Source organism: Parasteatoda tepidariorum, chromosome 7 (genome assembly GCF_982258835.1).
Source record: "Parasteatoda tepidariorum strain Cologne lab strain chromosome 7, Ptep-v5.0, whole genome shotgun sequence".
NCBI classification, from domain to species: domain Eukaryota; kingdom Metazoa; phylum Arthropoda; class Arachnida; order Araneae; family Theridiidae; genus Parasteatoda; species Parasteatoda tepidariorum.
The window spans coordinates 18,270,652-18,295,476 of NC_141761.1; the positions used below are offsets into that span (position 1 = coordinate 18,270,652).

Consider the following 24,825-nt stretch of genomic DNA (forward strand, 5'->3'; position numbering starts at 1 on the left):
TTGCATGTCTTTCTCCCCACCCCCTTCCTGGGAAGGGTTTATTCCATTAACAAAACAATAATGAAGATAAACAAATTTGTAAAGGGTCCGATTAAAAGATAAATTATTTTGTGAAGGGTCCGTTGTCAAGTGAAAAAATTTTGTGAAGGGTCCGTTTTTAAGTTAAAATATTTTGTGAAGGGTCCGTTTTTATGAAAAGATATTTTGTGAAGGGTCCGTTAACGGACCCAAATTTCTTCTAAACAGACCCCTGTACTTAGTAATATATTTTTAAACAAGGAGGCTTCGCCCCCTGCTCGCTGGCGCTCGTCAACCCCCGGAACTGCTTTCGCAGTCCTTTTCGGATTGCTCGCTTTGCTCGCTCATTGGATACGTTCTTAACGTCTAGCTTTTGTATACTTTTTTGAATACTGAAGTTCCGAAAACTTTTCACTGCAGAAAATTCTAAACCTGAACATTTCAATATTAATTTGAAATTGCTAACAGTTCACATATTTTGCTTAATCACACTATTCTAAATTTCAGTTGTTGAGAAAAGTAACTGTTGTAAGTTTTGTTTTAAAGTCTTTCCCACCAGAGGGCTAAAGCCATGTGTTGTAAAATAATATGAAATAGTAGTCTGCCACTCAACGTCGGATGTAAAGCATCGGCTTCCATGAAGATAATTTTGTATTTTTAATTCTCTGAAGGGCGCCACCCTAATAATATAGAATTTGTGAAATAAACGTTTTTTTTTTATTGTTGATGAAGCCCATCATTTTGTGTTTTCATCAGTGTTCAGAAGCAGAACAACTATAAGTTTTTTATTTTATCACAAAAATATAAAATGTATAAAAAACAAAGAAAAGAGTAAGAAAATTAGTATAGTCATAGAAAAAGTTAAAATTATAATATAGTATTTGTCAGTTAGAATTAAACTTTTTGTTTAAGTCATTGTTAACAATTCAAATTTCTCCGAGGCAATTCTAAACCTTAATTTTGTTCTAAATGTCAGTATTCAGACGCACAACAGAAGTTTAATGTGAAGTTGTAAAATGCATATATATATAATAAATAAATACAAGAAAACACTAAGAAAGTTAAGAAAAACAATAAGTAACATTTGAATATAATTGCGGATATAATTGTGTGGGCTGAAGAAAAGATTATATCTTTTTTTTCCCGGCTTTTTTTCCGGTTTTTTAATTAACATTTCACTTTTTTTTTTTTTTTTAATAAAATGTTGTTTGTTGTTTTTTTACTTATTATTTCCCACCCCTTTTTTTCATATGTTTATTATTTTTCTTTGTTTTATTCTTCATTTTGAACTTATATATATATATATATATATATATATATATATATATATAGTTTTGATGTCAGCAATTCAGGACTTGGAAACTCATAATTTAAAAAACTACTGGATTAAAGCATTCGATTTTCGCAATACAAACGAATCAGATCTCTGAAAAGTATAGAGATTATCAGTTTTTAAAGAATTTTTTTCTAAAAATCGCTTTAAAAATTCATTAAAAACTACTGTAGTTTTAAAGGAATTAATATTACATTCTTATTGCATAATAGGTTTAAGTTTTCGAAATAGTTTATTTTCTGGATCGCACATATAATTTATGCCAAATATGTTTCATTGAATTCTACCCAGAAATTCTCGCGGTAATTTTGCACTATAATTAACGAAGCACACTTTGGGGCATTTGTTCTAAATCAGTAAATATTACAACAACAACAAAATTTATTCGCATAAAAGGTTTTGTAGGATAAAAGGCTCTGAATTCTAAAATTTAATTTATTGTTTGAGTAGTGTCTAAATTGTTTTTTAAAAAAAAAAACATTTATACAGTAACTACGATGTACTGGAAAAGGATTGAGAAAACAAGAATATCCTCTGTTCAGTTGGAACTAGGTTCAAAACCCAAGTAGGACAGAATATTATTTTAGAAATTTTTATCAATTTATTTCCCGCTGATTTTCTTATTTAATTCGAGAAGAGGGCAGTAAAATTATCTACTTTATTTTATATTATAACCGTCGTTGAACATCTGACTCAATTTTTTGGGTTTACGACTACTAATAACAAGCTTAAGCCCGTCCCGCCCCCGTAAGGGGGCATCCGGGGGCACTCCGAAAGTTCGAAGTGAGCGTAACAGTTCAATTACATGAGCAAACATATTCAAAATTTTCAAATTAGAGTTTTAACAAATAGGTGGAATATTAAATATGAAATCCAGAAAACGGTGCTACTTAGAAATAAACTAAGGAAACAAACACTACAAAGAAAATAAACAGTAACAATCAGAAGAGATATTGATGTCGCATCTTCAGTAGGGGTGCAAAGTTAATAAAAGGAAACAATTTCACATGGAAAATAAAGGATGTTTGTAACTCAGAATATAATTATGGCTGGCACAACAGTACTAAAGTTATCAAATTCCAGTAATTATTATTATTATTATTATTATTTTTTAAACAGAAAGGACATATATATACCATATATAAAAACTCTAGGAACACAAGTGATTAAAATTTTCAAAATGAGGAATCACATAAGGGCAGAGATTGACAAAGCATGAGACTAAAGCTCCAAAAAAAACATTTTAAGAGAAAATTCAAGTAATAATCAAACCATAACAGGTAAGTTAATAAGCCGTGATTTAGGTGTATTTTTCCCAGGGCTAAAGAGAATACAAGGGCTAGTTCACTCCGCTCTTAGAGCTGAAGCTACGATTTCCCTCCTCATGACGTCACTGTGTCTACAGATCTCGGAGATCGCAAGCAAAGATATGGTAACTTTGCATCTTTCTCTTGTAAAAATAAGTTAGACTTTTTCTGGTTATTAGCCTTCAAACTTTACGTAATTAACACATTATTTCCGTTCATAAACATAGTTTAAAAAAAACTTTCTTGGTTATTATATTAAAAAAATACCATTTTAAACTTATAAAAATGTTTTGCTAGTTGGTGAAAATGACACGATAAATACTTTATTTTAAAAAGTTCAGTTTTAACTTTAACTATTAAGAAAAATGAAGGCATATATCGACACTTTTTTTATCTACATATTCTTTTATAAAGATAAGTTAAGTTAAATTTAGAATCCCTGATTTTAAAATATGTCGTTAATAGCAATTTGTTCATACTTAATCATTAGGAAACATCAACCTTAAACGCTAATTACTGAAACAAAATAATAATTTAGGTTCATAATGACATTAGAAATTTTACAATTGTTTATAGACATTTAAATTCACGATGATATAATATATAGATATTTAAATTGAAGAGAATATAATTTTTAAAAAAAATCATAAATATTTAGAATAACTACATTAAAAAATATGTTATGAAATCAGGAGAATTTCAGCAATATACTATATATTTTATTTATACTTTTTACTTACATTTTAATTTTCTTTGACTTTATCTATTTTTTAATTCTTTTCACCTGCCTTTCTTTATGAAGTAGCGAGGCGGTTTCTATTTAGATAATGAATTTTTATAAAAGTTCTTTACGACAGAATAAACGTATTGCGGTTTTATATTAACTGTGTCATTTCGGAATCCATTCTTTACATAGTTGTTCATTTACTTTAGGGAACACGCGAAAAATTATACTTTTTCCTTTTGTTTTTATATCAGAATTTTTGCAAGTTGCAATCGCGCAAACTGGCATTTCGATAATAGTTTTAAATTCTTGTAAATTCACTGCAAAAACTGAGGAAAGTCATTATAGAAAATAACAATTGTCTTAGAATATCTCGCAAAAAGAAATGATCCAATATTAGTTAGAGCTAGTAAGGCCAAACGCTCCGTTCTTGAAGTAAAAGTGCGAGCTTTGCGCCAAAGTGACGTCACTAGAGTGACGTCGGAGGATCGGCGCGGCAAGAGATACTTCAAAGGAGTGAACCAGCCCTTCTATTCTCTTTAGCCCTGGCAAAAGGCCATCAGGATTCAGGGAGGTGCCTTGTTACTAAACAATTTTCTTATTATTTCCTCAATTCCCTTTTTTATTTTAGGGTTTGACCAATGCTGCTTTATAAACTCGTAGGTGGTTTTTGAATGAAAAAATTTCTCTCTAATGTGCTTAAAATTTGTACACTGGATTAAAATATGTTCCCAATCCTCAACAAGCTGACAGGTACTGCACAGCTGAGCTCCCCCAAAAAACCTGGCTTGATGTTGTCCATGACAGCCGTGATTAGTTAGGAATTGATTTAAAAAGAAATTCCCCATGATTTTCCTCGTTTGAACTTTCGGGAGGAGCTCGAATGTGTGCCTTCCCTTTGTGAAGCTGTCACTCCATCTCTCCTGCCATTCAATCAATTTTTCGCGTTCCAAAGTTTTTCTTGCAGTCCGCCTGCTAGGATCTTCAAACAGGTTGACCGTTGATCTCTCACAGGCTAATTTGGCTAACCTATCAGCTTCTTCGTTGCCCTTATGGCCTGCATGTGCTTTTATCCAATGTAAAGCGATATTGTTTGTGAATTCTTGTTTTATTAAGTGGACTAAATACTCTTTAGAGTTGCTGCTTTCCAAAGCTTGCAGGCTAGACAGGGAATCCGTATAAATTGAGATATTGTCTGTAATTCTTTGTTCTTTAAGCCAACGAATCGACTGGAGAATGGCCCATAATTCAGCCTTAAACACGGAAACGTGATCAGAGATGCGAAAGGTTTTTCTTTCAACAGGTTCTCCCTCCAGATAGGCCACGAAAGCGCATCCTGTCTTAAACTCATTGTTAACTAATATTTTTGATCCATCTGTAAATAATTCTAGTCCTTTATAAGTAGGTAAATGCAGTTGATATTTAAGTAAAATTTCTTCAGCCGGATGATAAATATAAGGTGTAGGTATTGGTTTATAGATTATATGTTCTTCTTCATGTTGAAAAATATTATTAAGTTGAGCTTCTATGTTTACTGCCATATCTAGAGGAATTGTTCCAGCAAGTACTTGGAGAGAGTCAGTAGATGCAGTCTTGTATGCCTTAGTGATAGACAGTAAAGAAGTTCTTTCCATTTTTTTCAATCTATTAATGATTCTTACCTGTTGGGAAAACCAAATTTCTGCTCCATATAAGATAAGTTTCTGAGTGCTGTTTAGGTAGATGAATTTCCGAACATCAGGGCCAATCCCCCAGTCGACCCCAGAGATTCTATTTAGTTTAGCTTGAAATTTAGTAACTTTGCTATAGATAAAGTCAAGGTGAGGCAACCAGGAAAGCTGATAATGCAATCTAAATCCCAAATAATCTATGGTTTCCCTCGTTGCAATGTTAGCCCCACAGAGTTTTATAGTTGGTCGTCTTGAGACCCGATTGGCTTTAGGAAATACAATCGCGACAGTTTTCTTGGTACTGAATTGAAGATTGTGGGACGTAGCCCAGTTTTCAAATTTCGTCAAAATCATAGTGGCTTGGGGTCCAAGTCTATCAAGAAATGTTCCGTTGAGAAGTAAAAGGAAGTCATCAGCGTATGCGATTATTTGCTCATTAGATTCCCTTTTCATATTTAAAAGAGTGTTCGCTATAAGTAGCCATAAGATCGGTCCCAGACTTGAACCCTGTGGGACTCCTCTTGCTAGAGGTCTCTCCAACTTCTCATTCTGGATATCAAACAGGATCCTTCTGTTGTCCAAAAAACTTGAAATCAACTTAACTAAGTCATAGGAGCAGTTGCAGGAATTCAATTCTTCTATAATTTTGTTCCATAGGACGCTATCAAAAGCACCTTTGATATCAAGGGAAATACCCAGTGCGTGATGTTCATTATCCTTTATTTTCTTAGTTTTCTCAAGTAAGGACTTCATAGCTGTGGTAGTCGATCTACCTCTCCGAAAACCGTGTTGATCTGTATGTAGAATGTTATTAGATTCAAGGTGAAAGATTAATCGATTTGTTATTAATTTATCCAACACTTTCCCCCAAACCGGAAGAAGAGAAATGGGACGATAGTTTTCAGGTTGGTGTAAATCCTTTCCAGGTTTAGGGAGAAGAACTAATTTAGCTTTCTTCCATAATGTAGGGAAATAATTTAGCGAATGACACTTGTTAAGGATTTCAATGAACCATTTTGGTTCCAAGTAGAATATGGATTTAATGACTTCAGGGGGGATGTTATCGGAACCTGCAGCTTTATTGTTCTTTATACTATTAACAACAACTGTAATTTCATTCTTAGTAAATAGTTGATCTTTGTTACAACTTTCAGGTTCCAGCAAAGGGGAGGGGTGTTGGTCCAATGGGAAATGATATTCCAGGATAGCTTCAACTGTGGTTTTTTTAGTGGTAGTGATAGTTCCATCTGATTTATGTATCTGTTTAAAGTCATGATGGCTATTAAACCTGTCTCTGGCTATCGAATAACCAGGACCAAAGCACTCTTGGGTTGTAATATTTTTAAGATAATTCTTTAGTCTTTCCTTTTTCGTTTTTTTAATGTTTCTTTTATAGATAGCTTTTTCTTTTTTGTATTCTATTTGTTTCTTAATTCTAAGTTGAAGATCCTTTTCAGCTTGAAAAAGTCTTCTTCTTGCTCTCAGCTTCTTTCTTTGTATGGAGAGGTCAACCGACCACCATTTAGGGCTATTTTTATGGCTCTTACATATTTTCTTTTTTGAGCTATGACAAATATTGGTAATCTTCTGAGTTACATCTTCAAGAAAATCGTCCAATTGAGATGTAGTGGTTATCTGTGCTAGAGTGTCTTTCGTCTCCATCACAAGTCTCTTAAAGGATGATGAGAATGTAAAGAGATCCAAGTCATGATAGCTAATGTGTTTCGAAGCAAGAGAGGGTGTTTTTTTCCAAAGCTATTGACATAATTATGAGCCTATGGTCACTCATTGTTTCCTCGTCAGATACTTGCCAATCTGTTACCTCGACGTCACCACGGGTAAGTGTGACGTCAATCCAGCTTCGGCCAGTGATTGAGTCAAAGGTTGGAGGAGAGTTAGAATCATTTTCGATATTCATATCCATTAGGATGACAAACTCCACCAATTCTCGACCTCTGTCATCCTCAACAGGGCCCCCACAAGTAACTCTTAGCATTGAAATCTCCATTGATAACAATTGGTAAGGTCGGAAGTTGCATAAGATGCATTTGGAGTTCATCCAGTGATGGTGCAATCACCGCCGAAGGGGGAACATAGATGCTCACAAAGTAAAAGTTGAAATCCCGCATTCTAATTTCACTGATTATTAAGTCTCTTTTAATAGTAATAGGTAAAAAGTCAACTATTTTATGATTTATGAGAATTGCCGCTCTTGGCCTATGATCACCAGCAATTATATCTATTCCTGTCTGAAATTCTGTAATTTTATTATCTATGTTGAAATAGGGTTCATTTAGTGAACTTACAGCAATCTGTTTAGAGATAAAATCTGCGGAGTGTTGAGCATTAGCAAAGTGGGAATGGTTAAGATTAATATGAGCTATTTTAAGTTTGTGAATATCTTTATCCATAATTTATTCTTTTAATAATCTGTTCTCTCTCCCAGATGTAGGTTTCACAGTATTTATAGAGTGAGCTATGGTTTGAAGGAAGGTTTAAGTTGTATCTCTGATTCGATTGTTTACAATTAATGCACCTACTTTTGGCAGTGCAATCATCAATCTTGTGGCCCTTACTGCCACAGTTTGCGCATACCTCTTCTGCTTTGCAGTTTTTTGCTATATGGCCAAAAGAGCAACACTTAAAACATTGCATGACTCGTATATATTCCTTTATTCTAATTCTGTACCAACCCAAGTTTATTTTTTCTAATCGTAAAACTGCCCTAAATGTATCTGGATCAGTTTCGATAACCCAGTGGTTACCATTCTTTGCCCTTAATGGAAATTTAACGTCAATGATTGCGTGTTCAAGGGCTGGGTTTTGCTCCTTAATTTTTTCGACCAATTCTTCCCTAGTAAATTCCTCTTGTACGTCATATAGTATAATTCTTGGATTCCATTTCTTTGGCTTACCACAAGTAAAGTCCTTTCCCAGGTCTCCTTTCTCAATTTCGTTTCTCAGTTTTTCTATTTCCTCCTCCTCGCTTACCTGCACAATAATGCCACCATTTCTAATCTTATTGACACGCTTGACTCCGATCTTAAGTTTAATCGGATTAATCTTATTGGTGATCTCCTGTCTAGTGGCATCGGATGAACTATCTGGATTCCTAGGGTGGATTAGAAGGACGTGCTCTTGTTTGCGTCCTGAAAAGGTAGATTTCAAAGTTGGTCCCACAGTAATGCCTTGAGTGGAAGTACCCGATGCAGTCACCGCAGCAAAAGTTGGCTTTAACTGTTTAACGATCTCAGATCTCTCATGTATCTGTCCTCTCAAAGCATAAATAATAGCATTCTGTTGGTTTATTAAGCTAAGAAAAGAAGCAGCGCAATCCAAGATGCGTTCCTTTGAATCCTTCGAGAATTTGCTACTAGTCTTTGCCAGGAGAGCACTGAGTTGTTTTTGGATACCAATCGCTTCCTTGAAAAAGTCTGTCTTGGGATCTAGAACATCGGGGTTGACCGTTGAAAAGTCCCTAGCTTGCTCCAGCAGCTCATCCTCAGAATCCGATCCAGATGAAGAATCACCCATCTCCGGATCAAAACCTCCTCTGTCCAGGCGATAACTCTATCCGCTCCTCAAAGGAGTAACCGAAAAAGCGTTCGAAGTAGGTAGAAGATTCAAGTCAGCAAGATCACCGAGACCGAGAACAGCTTCTACAGAGGACGGTGAAAACAGGACCGGGGAATGTAGGCTAGTTTAGAATCAGTTCCAGTTAGATGAACACTTACGGAAGACACAGATGGTTACAGATGGAATCTACCAAGGAGTAAATTCTACAGCGAGTTCAACACTGGGAAGCATATCAAAGAAATGTACACAGCACAGCGGATTGATCCAGGAAGTCGGGGTATCAATAGTGAATCATCAGTCAAGACAAAAAGTCAGTGATGAAGATCAGTGAGGTACAACGTTCAGTATCAGTGGGACGTAGATCGTCAGTGAGCAATCCAGTTAATGAGAGACAGCACGTAGCCAGTAGAGCTCAATTGTCAACAGATGATGAACTGCGGAATCAAAATAAACGCTCGCAGCACGGAGGTAGATCCAACGAGTCGACAACCCAGTAGTGCTTCAACAGACAGATCCAAAAGCCAATAGTAAAAATCAACGAAGCACAGTGATCAAAGTCAATTAGTTGTAGAACGTCTGTGAGCAATCCAGTTGATAGGTAGCAAAGCTTAGCTCGATTTTTCCGGTTAACAATAACTGGGAAAATAATTCAGCAAGGTATCAATCGATCAGTTGATGGACCGGAGAATCAAAACAAACACAAGTCACGTGAGATCAGTAGACAAATAATTAGTGAACAAACAGGATTTCGGCAGTTTTGTATCCAATGCTTATTATTATTCATATCATAGTACGGGCCTGAGTAAAAGTTTAGAGAGCGCTATAGAACTCCCACGAACAGTTCAGAAAGTAAGCAACGATTAGTGTTCAGTATAGTCAAATCCAATAGTAGTCACAAGGCACTTGCAATGAAAATATAAAGTTCGGAATTAAGTAAGATGACTGCTCACCAATTTCCACAAGAAATGTCGAATCACAGGTATTTCCCCAGGACAGGAATTCGCTCGTTGGGTAATTCCAAAAATAAAGTTCAGATAAATATCTTGAAAAACATTGAGTAGGCGTTTCACTAATGCAAGATGGTCGCCATGTTGGACTGGCGTATTTGCAAATTGAAGTATTAAGGTCCAAGAAAACCCAATATCACATCACATATGTTAGCAAATTTGTAGAAAAGGGGTTTAAAACAATTCAAAACTAATTAAATTTAATTTAACTTAGAAAAATCACCATTTTGAAATGTAAACAAAAGAGCTCGAAAAAACACGTCAAACACTCAGAACGAGGTGTTGCCATCTTTCAACTCACGACTACTAATGCTCAACTCCGTAGCCTTGTAATGTTGAACCCAATCCAGAAGACAAGGAAACTCCTGGGTCAAGTATTGAGAGAAATTTGCCTTCGTGTAGGATTTTTTTGATGGAACTACTCAGCATACATGGCGAGGAGAACCACGAAAACTTTCCAGGATTAGTGTTACTTTCCAGGATTATTTTACAAGGGGACTTCAACCCATAATCCGTCTATTACTGAGGATATTTTACGTCAGCACTGTGGTCGGCGCAGGCCGGATGCGGAATTCGTATCGACCAGCCACCGCTGAGATACGAACCCGGTTCACTTCATTGGAAAGCAAATGCTCTTTCCTTTGAGTCACCACGGCTCAAGATATCTACTTTAATAAAATTTCCCCTGATTTTTTCGTATTAAGCACTGAATAAAAACTGAATCATCTAAGAAGAAATTGCAAGTCAAACGTAACCACCAGATGCGTGTACTTTTGTTTTGGACCTCGTATGCAGAGGATCAAATTGTGATGGCATGTCTTCGGATCATCCTCAGGGATGTTTCCCAGACCGTCGCCAATAGCCCATTGTGCAGCTCTAGTGCGACGTAAATGAATTACAGTAACATTAACAACTGTTTTGGAAATTTATAATATGTCGAATCTATAAAATTATCAGGCTATATTATTTGACGACAGCAGATCTTTTGAATAGCTTTCATTGCGCTTAACCAATTTTCCTTAGAAACATTCAGAGGTAAAAAATCTGGATATGAAAAGAATCATATCATACAATGCCATTCATAATTGTGTTTTTTTTAAAAGCAGATGTTCTATTAAAGAATTTATAAAATGATCTAATGATTACTGAGATAGATATTTTCAAGTATAATTAACAAAACTATTGGTTATTTGAAATAGCAACAAAAAATATGTAAACTTAAGAACATTTTTTAAAAAAAAACGTCTATGTCAAAACTTCGAAGCTGCGACTTTTTTAAATAAAAATTGAAATTTTCTTGAACGATGCTTTTGAATGAAATGAAACGTTGAATTCTTCCACTCATGTGAAATAGTAAAATGTTTTTTCGGGAACCATTCAAAATAACATTCAGCGTCACTTCGATTAACATTCATTTTCGATTCAGAATAATCCTTTGTCCTTGTTTGTACAGGTTCAAATAATATAAATGCTTTAAATATATATTTTAAGTTACCCATTATTTAACACTTTCAATATGAATTCTACCCCGACACGCCTTTTAAGGTAAATGTGAATAGTTGGTTATTATAAACCGGTCAATTTTAATAACAGCGAAATAAGCCGGTTGAAGTGAATAATTTAAGCCGGTTAAAGTGAATAATTTTATTTATTACATTAACCGGTTATTATTAATAATAACCAATGAAGTTTGGTCAATGTCATTCTTTCGCCTTTTTATTGAAGATATTTCCGTATCGTGATCTGCCACGCCAACTACAATCGCCAAGGCGCCAAATTGATTTTAAACTGAAAAAAAAAAAAAATTTTAAAAATCCAGTTGTTTTCATGGGGGAGGCTACGAGTTAGACCCTTCGAGTTGGTCCCTTACTGTGGTGTTTTTTTTTTCTTTTTTTTTTTCTTCAGTTTCTTACAGGCCGGAAGTTGCCAACATTTGGTGATTATTCTGCCACAGATTACGATACGGAAATACCCCTTTTTATTTCTCACTTAGACCAAAAAAAGCTGTTATAATTATTTTTGACCGGTTAGCATTAATAGTAACAGGATTTATCACTTTAATCGTAACACATACAACAAAGAGGCACACCCATGTCCCAATACTATATAAACAGCTTAATCACATTGACCAAACTTCGTTGGTCATCATTAATAATAACCGGTTTAAGTGAATAATTTGCGATAGTTCTCACTTTGACCAAAAGAAGCGGTTATTATTAATAATAGTATTAGTATTAATATTAATAATAACCAGATTTACTACTTTAACCGTAACAGATGCATTCCTACAACCAGTTAAAAGAGTTTCGTGTTTAAAGGTTTTAACTGATATAAAAATAAGTTAAACCTTTGACACAGAATTTTTATTGAACATGTTTTTTTTTACTTCTGCCATTATTTTGTATTAATTTATGTCATAACAAACGAAAAGTATTATATCCATCATTTTAATGAAGTATGGTATACAGCATAAAACATCGGAGTTTTTTTCTGTAAAATTTTCCAAACACGGCACACTTCCAAAGAAATATTTTTTTTCAAATTTGTAATTATTTGTAGTTATTTAGATCTAAGAAAAACAGTTATTCAAGATTCAAATTTTCATAATTTACAGAATCAATTATTGATAAATATTTTGAATATGAATAAAAAAAAAATTTTCAAGATAATTTTTTTTTTTTTTTTTTGGATTTTAGTACAAATGTAATTACGATATACTAACAAATTATTTTAGTAAATATTACACTGTTTTTTTTTATAACTCAAAAATACCAAAATATATTTTTGCTTGCAATTAGAGCGTTAGAAATAAATATATAAAAATGGGGCACAGGTGTTCCATCTGCCTCAAAGGGTTAAAAGAGTTATTTCAATAAATTAACGTTAGAAGTTTACATGTTGACCGCATGTTGACTTCTGTGAAATATAATTTTAGCTCACATTTACCTAAGAAACTATTAGGATACACGCATTTGTAAGAAAAACTAATATTTTTAAGAATTTAACAAAATATGTTAAAAAGTAATATTGTTAAAAAAAAATTAAACGAGTTTATTAAAAGATATTATAGCAGGAATTTCAATACTGGGGTATGAGCAACACATAACAGGCTATCAAGTATAGAATTTAATATTAAAAACTAATTAAATCGCACTAACAATTGGTCAATTAGCACTTTATGCATACTTCATTTATTACAGCAATAAATATTAATTTGATCAAGAAATTAATCATTTTGCGATCAATTTAGTTATGTGATTCACGAAACATTACACTTACACTGTTAAAATTTCCATTCTAAAATTATGGTAAAATAACTGGTAGCTGTCTGCGTCCATCTGATGAACCATAAAGTTTACCGTATAGAACATTCTTTTCCTTTATGGTTTTAAAACTGTTTATAAAAAGTATGGTTATAAAACCATGAATACGGTTTTTTAACTATTTACAACAAGCATTTTTTAAAAACGTAAAAAATAATTATTTAAGACATAGGATCTAGACTTTTCGTAAGGTAATGGGCATTGGAAAGTGCCATACACTGGAAATTCTTCATGTGTTGAAGGAAATGGTAGAAATATGTTGGTGTCAACACTAGGACTCGAACTCCAGTTCTGTCGGTCATGAGAGTGACAGATAAGCATGATTGACAGATAAGCCCGCTCGGCTATATGTACTCAGTTGCAAAGAACTAAGTAGCTTCATTAGGTGGTTTTTGTACGATAAAATTCTGGTTGTTTAACCGCATTAGGTGAAAGCAGCTAATAAACAGTTTTTGTCAAAGTTAACAGTTTGATTACCATTTTATTTATGGTTATTTGAAAGTTTTGATTAAATACGGTAAAATAACCATTCAATAAATTGTTATTTAACCATTTTTTCTGAAAAATTTCAAACAGTGTACATTTGTTATAAATGAAATAGAAAATACTTAAATAAAATTCCTTTTAAACGCTTAGGTTTTAAAAAATTTCAGAATTTTAATTATTAAAACATAATAGAAAATATGTTCTTCTGTAAGTTAAAATGTCTTTATATTAATCATGAAACATTCATTTTCCAATTTAAGACTATTTTACTGTTCTATAAGTTAAAATGTCTTTATATTAATCATGAAATATTCATTTTGCAATTAAGGACTATTTTAATGATATTGAAGGATATAAAACGTGAAGAAAGTCAGGTGGTAAAACACACCTTTAAATTATAATGACATGGATTTCTTGTATCTTAAATAACAATGAATTGTGTACATGCATCAATATTTGACATACTTCTAGCCTTTTTCACATTGCTTCCGTCGGTCTGAGATGCAACAAAATAGTTTTTCAGAGATAATATTTCTAATTTTAAGGTTTTGTTCTTTTTTCAGTTTTTAATAAAATAATGGAAAATTTAATTAGAAAAAGTTAATATCATAGTTAATTTAAGCGTCCTTGAAGGGGAACAAAAGGAATAAAAAAAAGCTGAAAAAGAATTTAGTGAAAAAAAATCATCAAATGCTTATAATAGAAATAATCATAATCAAAATGGAAGAAAAAACAGCTTTGGAATACAAATTATGTGACTCAAGAAAAAGAAATGAATGAAAAGCAATTTTACTCACTAACAACAACCTTATATGATTATAAAAGTTCAAATAGAACACGGATTATATTTCTTTGTATTAAGCCTTTCTATTATTGACCTTTATATTAAGTCAATATAAGTGAAATTTAAATATAAATGTGAAGATGTTATAACTGGCAACGTCTTATATCTCTCTTAATTATTTTTTTTATTGATACATTAATTATCAACTCGAGAGAAATATATAAAAAATTTTACCACAATAAATAAATTGTCAAAGGAGAAAAAGAGAGAGAGAGAGAAATTCGCAAAAAAGCTATTAAAATTGCAATAACTGTCAAACAAATTTAAACTTATAAAATTACTCAAATTAGATCAAAAATTAGGATGGCTGCAGACCGTACCGCAGGTTATGTTTTATTACAAGTTAAAAAAATTATTATTTATCGAATGTTAATTTTTTTCCACCCTATTTCCTGTGTATTTTTCGACACAATTTCCTAATTTTAAATTTTTAAAGTCTTGTAGATTTTTCGCCAGCAAAATGTAATGTTAAGTTGAAAACCCAAAACAGCAGAGGCGGCAGTAGGTTTCAATATTCTAATAGAGGTATGGAACATACATGAATATGTACCAATATATAACGAAAGACAAAACATCTGCGATTATTGTTTTTTTTTCTTCTTTTTTTATAAACATTTTACAATTAAACATATGCTAAGAGTCACTTTAAATGCAAGGATAGCTAATAAAAATTTATGCATTTCTTTCTAAATCAAAAACTTTTAAGAGCCGCCTTTATTACGAGTGCATTTGGTTTTGCTACGCAGAAACTATAAGGCCTTACCCTACATTTTGGGTGCATACAAAATTGTACAAAAAGTAGGATGAAACAATTTTTTTTAATAAATTAGCAGCTCAAGAATTATTAAAATTTATAATGAAAAATAAATAAACAAATGCTAAGGAGTGCTGAAATTTGAGGAATTAAAAGAGCATTGTTGTTGATATACTGCACACTCAGTTTTTTTTTTTTTTCGAAATTAAAAATTTAACTTTAATTTCTTTTTCACGATATTTTCCAACTTTTTGCTTTTAATAATGGACATATTATCTCTTATTGCACCAAAAGGAGAAACATGCATTCATTTTTTAAAATTTTATTTTATAAGCTATGTCTTCTTTCTTGACGCTGAACATTAAAAGAGAGAGGGGGTTACCATAGTATAGCCAAGATTTAAAACAATCATTTAGCAAATAAAAATGTTTCTGTGTACCCTACATTTTGGTGCATAAAAAATCGTACAAAAAGTAGGATGAAACATATTTTTTTAATACATTATTAGTTCAAGAATTATTAACATTTACAATGAAAAATAAATAGACAAATGTTGATGCGTGTTGAAATTTGAGGAATTAAAAGAACATTGTTGTTGATATACTTCACACTCAGTTTTTTTTCGAAATTAAAAATTTAACTTTCGAATGTCTTTTTCACGATTTTTTCTAACTTTTCGCTTTAAACAATGGACATACTATACTGTCTCTTATTGCACCAAAAGGATAAACATGCATTCATTTTTTAAAATTTAATTTTATAGGCTATGTCTTCTTTCTTGAAGTTGAACGTAAAATGAGAAAGGGGTTACCATGCATAGCCAAAATTTACAACAATCATTAACTTTCAACTGATTTAGTAAATAAAAAATGTTTCTGTGATTATTATTAGTAAAATAAAGGGTTTGAGATATTAATAGATACTTATTGTATAAATTTCATTGCCAAGTGAAAATGGCAAAGGTGTTTGTTTAAAAAACAAAGAAATCGAGAATGAAGATTCAAAAAACATTAAATAATTTTAAAAAATTGGTAAAATATTACATTTCAAGCAAGAAAACGACATTATTTTAAATTAATGCTATTAATGCTGTTTGCAGACAAGGGAAATATTAAAATATTTGTAAATAAAATTCTCAAAAAAAAGTATATTTTGAGACACGAAATAGTAATCCTTGCAAAACAAAGACGGGTAGTATTAAGCTTTAGACGAGTTAAGTTTTAGAAACTATGACAAGCGTCAACAGTAAGTTTTTCTGCACATCACACACAATCCAAGGGAAAAAAAGATAAAAAGATAAGAACCCCGTAGCCAATGGGTAAACTAAAGAGGTTTTCGTTCTATTCCCAAAAATATAAATTAAATTGTAAATCGCTTAACTAGATTCAAAAACTAGTCCTTAGGTGTTTTTTATCAACAATGTTTTCTAAGAATTGACAGGTTTCCTTCACAATTGAAAAAACCGAGGAAAACCCATCCGGAAGAAAGAGGTTTTTTCAAGAAGAATTATTTAATATGAAAACCCTTCTTCAAACAGTTAAAAATTGCAATCTAGTTTAATTGATATTAATTTATAAACCACTTAATATATAATTATTAAATAATTAAAAATATACAATTGGAAAGAGAAATATATTTAATGAATTTCTAAAGAAATTAAAATAGCTGAAGTTATATTTTATGAAAATGTGTATAGTAAAACTTTATTTTATAAACAATTGTTATTACTAGCATTAATTTTATTATCAATTACTGATAAATATGAATACTCTGATTCTTAAATAATATGATAAAAGGATTTTAACAATCTATATGAAAATAATTATTTATTTTAAGCAAATATATGTGCAGGGGTCTGTCCAGATATTTTGTGAAAGGTCCGTTTTTCGTGAAATTGTGAAAAAAATTACTCACATTCTTTCAACCAGGGTCCGCTTTTATGAATTTGTGCAAATAGGGTCCGTTATTGCAAAAAAAAAAACTTTTTCAAGGAGTTTTTAAATTGTCAATAGATACAAGATTATGCTCAGCCTGTGAAATTATAATGAGAAGAATTAAATTTTGAAAATAAACAGCAATTGCTCTTTTAAATTAGAGATATAACATACAAATATTTGGCATTTAGCCTATACTGCTGAACGCAGAGTATTAATTTCGGACGAAGACAAAACTTAATTCGTTTACATCCATCTTTCTTGTTTTCTGCCCTGGAAAGGGTTTATTCGATTAACAAAATAATAATGAAGATAAACAAATTTGTGAAGGGTCCGATTAAAAGAAAAATCATTTTGTGAAGGGTCCGTTTTTAAGTTAAAATATTTTGTGAAGAGTCCGTTTTTATGAAAAGATATTTTGTGAAGGGTCCGTTAACGGACCCAAATTTCTTTTAAACAGACCCCTGATGTGTAAAACGTTTTTTTGGTATTCTAAATAAAATTTTACTCGTTTAAATTTAAGCTTTTATTATATTACTTATTGCTACACAAATTCTTGTGGTCATTTTTAGTTATGCTGTTTCATCTAATTTCTTCTGTTTTATTCCGTTTCTCCCAGTTTTTTTAAGATTCTTTCAGTGTTCCTTTTCAGGACACTATACCAACAATGTTTCTAAGTTAAATTCAAAATAACAAAAAAGGAGATGGATGTAATGTTCGTGAATAACAATAAAAATATAACATATAATAATGAATACATTTGGGGTTTTTAGAAAAATTAGTCTTTCTCAATGAATAAATAGCAAACAATCATGGGAGTTGGAGAGAGAAAAGTGAACATAGGCGGAGCTTTTGTGTATATTATATAATCATTAATTATTATGAAATATTTACATCTATGTTAATTAAATTAAGTGGCAGGAATCTACAAGAGCAATCTACAACAGTGAACAGTGAATAAAAACAGAAAAATTTTTTTTCACTTTATATTCGCACATCATATCGTATTCGCATTTTTTTATATTTAACATTTCTTTCGATTTTTATTCTTTAAATATACCAGAAAAAGAATTTTCACGTAATTTTTTTTTTTTTTTTTTTTTTACATTTACATAAAAAAAACTCTTTGAACGAATTTTTCTTTTCATATCTCATGCCGGAATTTATTAACGTAAAATAATAGAACACAGAGCCGATGTTTGTTTTTGTTGCATGTTGTTTTTAACACTCCGAATAAATAAAAGCTTGAAAATAACCTTATACACTCTTGAATCATTCTAAATATATAAATAAAATAAAGCAGATTGTAGAAAAATATCATAATAAAAATTATTAAAAAAAAATTTAAACTTTAATATTTATAAAATTATCAATTAAATTAAACAGCTTATGTAAAAAATTACCCATAAAAAATTATGAAAAAATATCAATATCCGCCTGAGATCTAAATGAAACAGTCTGAAAAACTTCACTACAAAACACTTGTTTACATGACGAAGTTTATTCAATGGAACAAAAAAAAACAGCTTCACTGCTCAGCAAAAGAGAAAAAATAAGAATATGTTCATTTTCTTCAAAATCAAATGTAAGAGAATTAGAGTTCAAGAAAAATGGGTTGTTAATAAAATCGTTTGCTTAAAAATCCGCAGTCTTTTTATTTTCAAAAGAGTAATTTTTTTTAAATGCATTGAAATTATTTTCATCTTAAATGCTTTGATAAATATTGCTTAGGCTTTTAAATTAAGATGAGACGATCTAAATTAAATTAAATTACTCAACAATCAAAACTCTTATAAACAATTATTTATTTTAAAAACGCAAACGATGATTGAATATTAGGTCAAACACTATTTTAAGTTCCTTTTATGAAAGTTTCATTCTTACTATTACAAATTTAATTTTTACAAAATAACGACACTCTCTGCTTTTTCGCTTTAGTTGAATATAACACTGCGGATAAACAACTCGTAAACAAACAGTTGAATAAATGATAAAAACAAAATATATAAATATTCTAACTAGAAAAATTTCCGAAAATAAAAAGGGCACTATGAAAAACATAAAAAAATTTCTATTTTATCATCGATATATATTCTTTTTATTACGTCCTGATACTGGCAATAAACCATCGAGAATACAGGATGAATAAATGATCTTTAAGAGATGATTCGGAGATGAGTAGTGTGTGAGACGAAAACTCAGACGCTGCAGCACAAGTTCGATTAACTGCAATCGTAATCCTTTCTTCCAGGATACACGTTATAAAGGCACGTACAAATTACAGTAATAAACTTACCGTTTTCAAATCCCTCTGACAACAAACAGACCGTCACTCAAACAAGCACACACCTTCTCTGGCGATATTCTCTGTTATTATGCCGCATTTTAGGATCTTGCTTTCTCTTCATCGTTCGAATGGATGAGTACGTCGATTTGGCGCAGTTATCGCCCTTCATTTTATTTCTTTTTCTCATTGGTTGAAAACGGCAGATGCTAATATCTTTTTTTCTTTGCACGAAATAATTTCGTATTAATCATGCGCAAAATATTCTCTTCTTAATTCTAAATAGAAGTCTGTAATTTTCTTTTATTTATTTTCAATCTAACTAACTACATTTATCGTTCTTATGATTCTTGTTGTTTATTCTTACTTGAAAAACAGCATTTTATCCAGTCGCCAAATAAACGAATTTAAATTCTTGTAACCATAATTTGCAAAATGTTAAAAAAATAAATAAATTTAACATAAGCTCAAAAAGAGAATTTCCTCACCGTTAATAATTATATAAAAAATAAGAGAATTTAAAATCATGTAAAAATAATTAACAAGCTGAATTGAATTAATTTAAGAAGAAAATTTCATTTTTATACTTAAATCTGTTTTTATAAAACACATTCAGTGTTTTTATTTTTAAAAAAAACAATGATCTAACAAACTGTGCTAGTGTCCATATTTTATAAGTCAACAATAAGATCAAGTTGTAAAACAGAGTTCATTATTTTAAAATTTAGATAAGTTTCTTGTTGGTGAGAACTGGTGTAAAACAAATTCTAGTCTCTATAATAGTTTAAAATGTTAGACAACTTAGAGTGTAATTTATTAGATAACATATATAATTTTAAAAGGCTTTAAGAAATAATATTAGTAAAAAGGCATTTTAACCTATATCCTTTTATTCTAAGCACAAAATAGGATAAAATAAATTTTTAATCATCATTTTTTAGGTAAAAAAAAAAAAGGAAAGAAATTGTAAAAAAACTGAGGTGCTTTCTTGCCGCATTATATTTCTTCAAATTACTCTTTTACGATTCTGTTTTGACGTTAGCTTTTTGATTAAAAATTTATTAAATATGATTAATTTTTAATTAAATCTCTGGAGATAAAAACAGAAATAATAAAACTGTGAGATTTACATTCGACACAACCATATTCAGAATTATAATAATCTTAAAATAAATTATGATATGTAGTATTAAAAATTCATATATTCCATCAGTTTCTTAATAATATTTAGGCATGACGTATCTGACAGTGAAGAATTTTAATTCAGGGGAACCTTGGTAATAAGAAAAGAATCAGAGATGACTCAGAATTCATTGAAAAAGTTATAAACAGATTTGGACAGCAAACAAGACGATTACAATTCTTGTTCGATTAAACAATTTTTTAATTGTTATGTATCAATAATTACTAAATTATTTGTTTTTGAATAAAAATATTTTAATAAAAAATTTTATAAAAAAATTGTTTTTCCGTATTTCTTTAAACTGTTTTTTAAAAAAAAGCTAGGGGGTTGCAAGTGCACCCTCTTGCACCCCGCTGCCGGCGCCCTTGTGCGCTTATGATAAACCGAACTTTTATTAATTTTATTGTACTTTGATGATCAATATTCAAAGAAAAACCTTCCGTATCATGCATTGACGTTTCACCAATGTCACATAATAATTGGCGAAATCACATAATTTCTTTAACAGCTGCTGTTATGTATTCTGATGATGTGGTTGATGTTAATACAGAAGATTGTCTACTAGTACAACATGTGATGGCCCCACTTGATAACAAGTTATTATATCCAATGGTAGATTTTCTGGTATCTATGTCACCAATAAAATCAGCCACAGAATAAGCTGCAAGATGAGGATTTTCTTATTTTACCATATCCTGAATGTGATGGCAACACTTGATAACCCATTAATATATCCAATGGTAGATTTTCTGGTATCTATGTCACCAGCAATATCAGCCACAGAATAAGCTGCAAGATGAGGATTTTCCGGTATCTATGTCACCAGCAAAATCAGCCACAGAATAAGCTACAAGATGAGGATTTTCTTATTTTATCATATCCTGAATGTGATGGCAACACTTGGTAACACGTTAATATATCCAATGGTAGATTTTCTGGTATCTATGTCACCAGCAATATCAGCCACAGAAAAAAACTGCAAGATGAGGATTTTCCGGTATCTATGTCACCAGCAAAATCAGCCACAGAATAAGCTGCAAGATGAGGATTTTCTTATTTTATCATATCCTGAATGTGATGGCAACACTTGGTAACACGTTAATATATCGAATGGTAGATTTTCTGGTATCTATGTCACCAGCAATATCAGCCACAGAATAAGCTGCAAGATGAGGATTTTCTGGTATCTATGTCACCAGCAATATCAGCCACAGAATAAGCTGCAAGATGAGGATTTTCTTATTTTATCATATCCTGAATGTGATGGCAACACTTGGTAACACATTAATATATCGAATGGTAGATTTTCTGGTATCTATGTCACCAGCAATATCAGCCACAGAATAAGCTGTAAGATGAGGATTTTCCTATTTTACCATATCCTGAATACCGTGATGTGGAGTTGCTTTTAAATATTTCATAACTATTTTGACATTATTCCCGTGCGCACTTGACTATAGCTTTTTTAAAACCAACTAACAAGATCTACAGCATATGCAGTATCAGGACGTGTGGTACTTGAAGAAATAATAGCGATCCAATAGCTTCACGATAAGGTACACAAATTGCTTCTGAAATTATATCAGGCTCAGATGATAAAATAACATTGGGATCTACTGGAACATTAATTCGATAACAATCCTCAAGATTGAATTGCTCAAAAATTTTCTTAGTATAGGCTTATGAGTGAATAAAAATTGAATCATCTTTGCTTTGGTTAATCTCTATTTCTACAAAATAACCTGATCTACAAATAATAGTTTCAAATGTGAAGTATGTGAATCTACCTAGTATGTGAATCTCTGCGTTCTAGTATTTTTTAAATATAACATTTCTGGAAACTTTCACAGCTTCTGGAATCGGATCAAAGAGTCGATAATTTGTAGAATTACTCTCATATCCAACAAAAATTGTTTTGAAATAGCTTTTGTGAAAAATTTTTGCGCAGTTGGTCAGGTACATGAAGATATGTCTCGGAGCCGAAATTTTGCAAGTGCTTTAGTGACATCTGTTGAGCAGCTCATATGGAGTTGATCCTGAAGTCTGACCAGTCAGTGCACCATTAATAATACGAACAGCTGTGTTAACTGCTTCAGTCAATAAAAACAATGGTAGATTTTTACTATGTACTATTAATCTTGCTTTTACCATTATTGTTCTCATGTTTCTTTCAGCTCTTTCTTTCTGCTCGACAGGGAAAGAAGCTGTGGTTTCAAGTTCAATGCCTTTTTCTTGAATGAAATCGCTAAAACCACGTTTCATATATTCTCTTTCATTATCGGTTCTCGTCGCTTTTACTTTTGCAGACATTGTATTTTCCCTTAGAGAAACAAAGTTTTTTTAAATAATCTAATGTATTACATTTATGTTTTAAAAATGCAACCTAAACATATCCTCTAAAATCGTCTTTAAATATTATAAAATGATTTGCATCACCTACTGATGTTGTTAAGGTTGGACCACACAAGTCCCTGAGGATTAGCTCACCTGGTTTGCAACTTTGTATTCTGTATGGCTAAAGGATAGTTTATCTTGTTTGCCATATTGATAGCTCTCACAATCAAATTTATCAGATTCTGAAAATTTTATTTTTCAAGAATTCCCTTTTCACTTAGTTTTTTTAGAGCTTTGAGATTGATGTGTCCTGCTCACGCACGTCATATTTTAATGTTGTCAATGGGGGCTTCATTAGCTACATTAATACCAATGTTAGATAAATAATTAGGAACATTTTGATTATAGTTTTTTGATTTAGCTAGTTTTATTCCATTAATTTACGTTTGTTTCCAACAAAGTTGGTACCACAATCTCTATATATGTCATAACATTTACCCCTACGGGAAATAAATCTTTTAAGAAAGGCGATGAAAGCATCTGCAGACAAATCAGTCACTAATTCTAGGTGTATAGCTCTTGTAGTGAAACAAACAAAGAGAGCTACATATGCTTTAAATGATTTAGAACCTCTTCCTTAATTGATTTAATTTGGAAATGGCCTGCGTAATCTACTCCACATCGCAAAAATGCGGATACTGGAGTAATTCGAGAAGATGGCAAATCGCTCATCATTTGATTGGCTATAGAAGCTCTTAATTTACTACATTTTACGCATTTTCTAATTATATGTCTTAAGACATCTCTAACAACTACGATCTAATACATTTCCTGAATAGAAGATTGCGCAAGTTGTGGACCAGCATGCAAGAGAATTTCATGAAAATGTCTAACAATGAGATCAATTAGCATGTGCCATTTTAGCAATAAAATAGGGTGTTTGTGGCCGTATGCGAGAATTAAATATCGCAAGTGAATACGTATTGGACTTGGTAGAATGCAATCTATATCTACTAGTGGAAGATGTTTAAATGCAGTTAAAGCTGTCACATCCACTTTGAGTAAAGGTTACAAGTGTAATTTTAGGAATAATTAATGCCTCAACAGAAATACACGCATTTTTATAAAAAGTTGATGATATTTCTAACTGAACGGAACCTGCAACCTTACCTATTTTTTGGGAACTCAAACCATCTACGTTAATATTTACTTTAGAACGTTTTATTTGTAATAAATTTAAGCAATTTTCTCTAATGAATGTGCCATGACAGGCAGAATCAATTAAACTCTGCATTTATTTAACGTACTATTAATGTCTCAAACATAAACAATTGCAGTAGGCCATGCGCCATGAGATGCAATTGCATCAGTAAAAGAGAGTTCTTTGCCTTCAGTTTGCAAGTCTTTGTTATCGTTCGTATTTTTTAAGCATAATATTGTATTATTGGTTTCGAAAAATTTTTACACATGTTGGGTCTGCATTTAGAGATAGGATGACTTCTATTATCTTTTAAACAATTAGAATATAAACGGTTATATTTCATTGTTGCCCATTTCTCTTTAATCAATAACAGTGGCGTACGCAGAATTTTTTCAAGGGGGGGGGGGTTCATAATTTTCAGAAATTACTAAAAGAAATTCGAGTGTGTAATAAAGCACTATTACTTCCCTAATTTAGACAGCTAGACAATTTTGACTTTTTATTTCGACAACATTGTTTAGTTAAATTAGTTTTTATTTTTTAAGTTTAAGAATATAATTTTTTTTATAATAAGAGGTAAAATATTTTATTTTTATTAAAAAGTAGGAATAAATCAAGCCAGAAAAAACTACTCATACTGTAACAGCTACCTAAATAATAACCATATAAATGTGAATATTCCATAGAAAACCAATGAATTTAACTAAAAAATGACTTACCAACAAATAGGGAATTAAACCAGTATACAAACAAGCTAAAAATTTATTGATTTATACTGTAATATCCAAACGACGGGGTTTTTTTGCAAGTTCGTTTAAAATGTCTTCGACAGCTGGGGTAAACTTTT

General features: G+C 31.4%; 1 protein-coding gene across 2 annotated transcripts in view; it reads right to left on the reverse strand.

Moving 5' to 3' along the window:
- Nucleotides 1-19,406, reverse strand: part of LOC107451619 (beta-1,4-glucuronyltransferase 1) — an 80,658-nt gene extending 61,252 nt beyond the window's left edge. Inside the window, exon 1 of one of the 2 annotated variants that reach the window (XM_043051963.3) lies at nucleotides 19,273-19,406. The gene's annotated coding sequence lies outside the window, so the exon portion shown is untranslated. The remainder of the gene's footprint in view (nucleotides 1-19,272) is intronic. The other variant, XM_043051962.3, reaches the window with a different exon arrangement.
- Nucleotides 19,407-24,825: the final 5,419 nt, after the last annotated feature.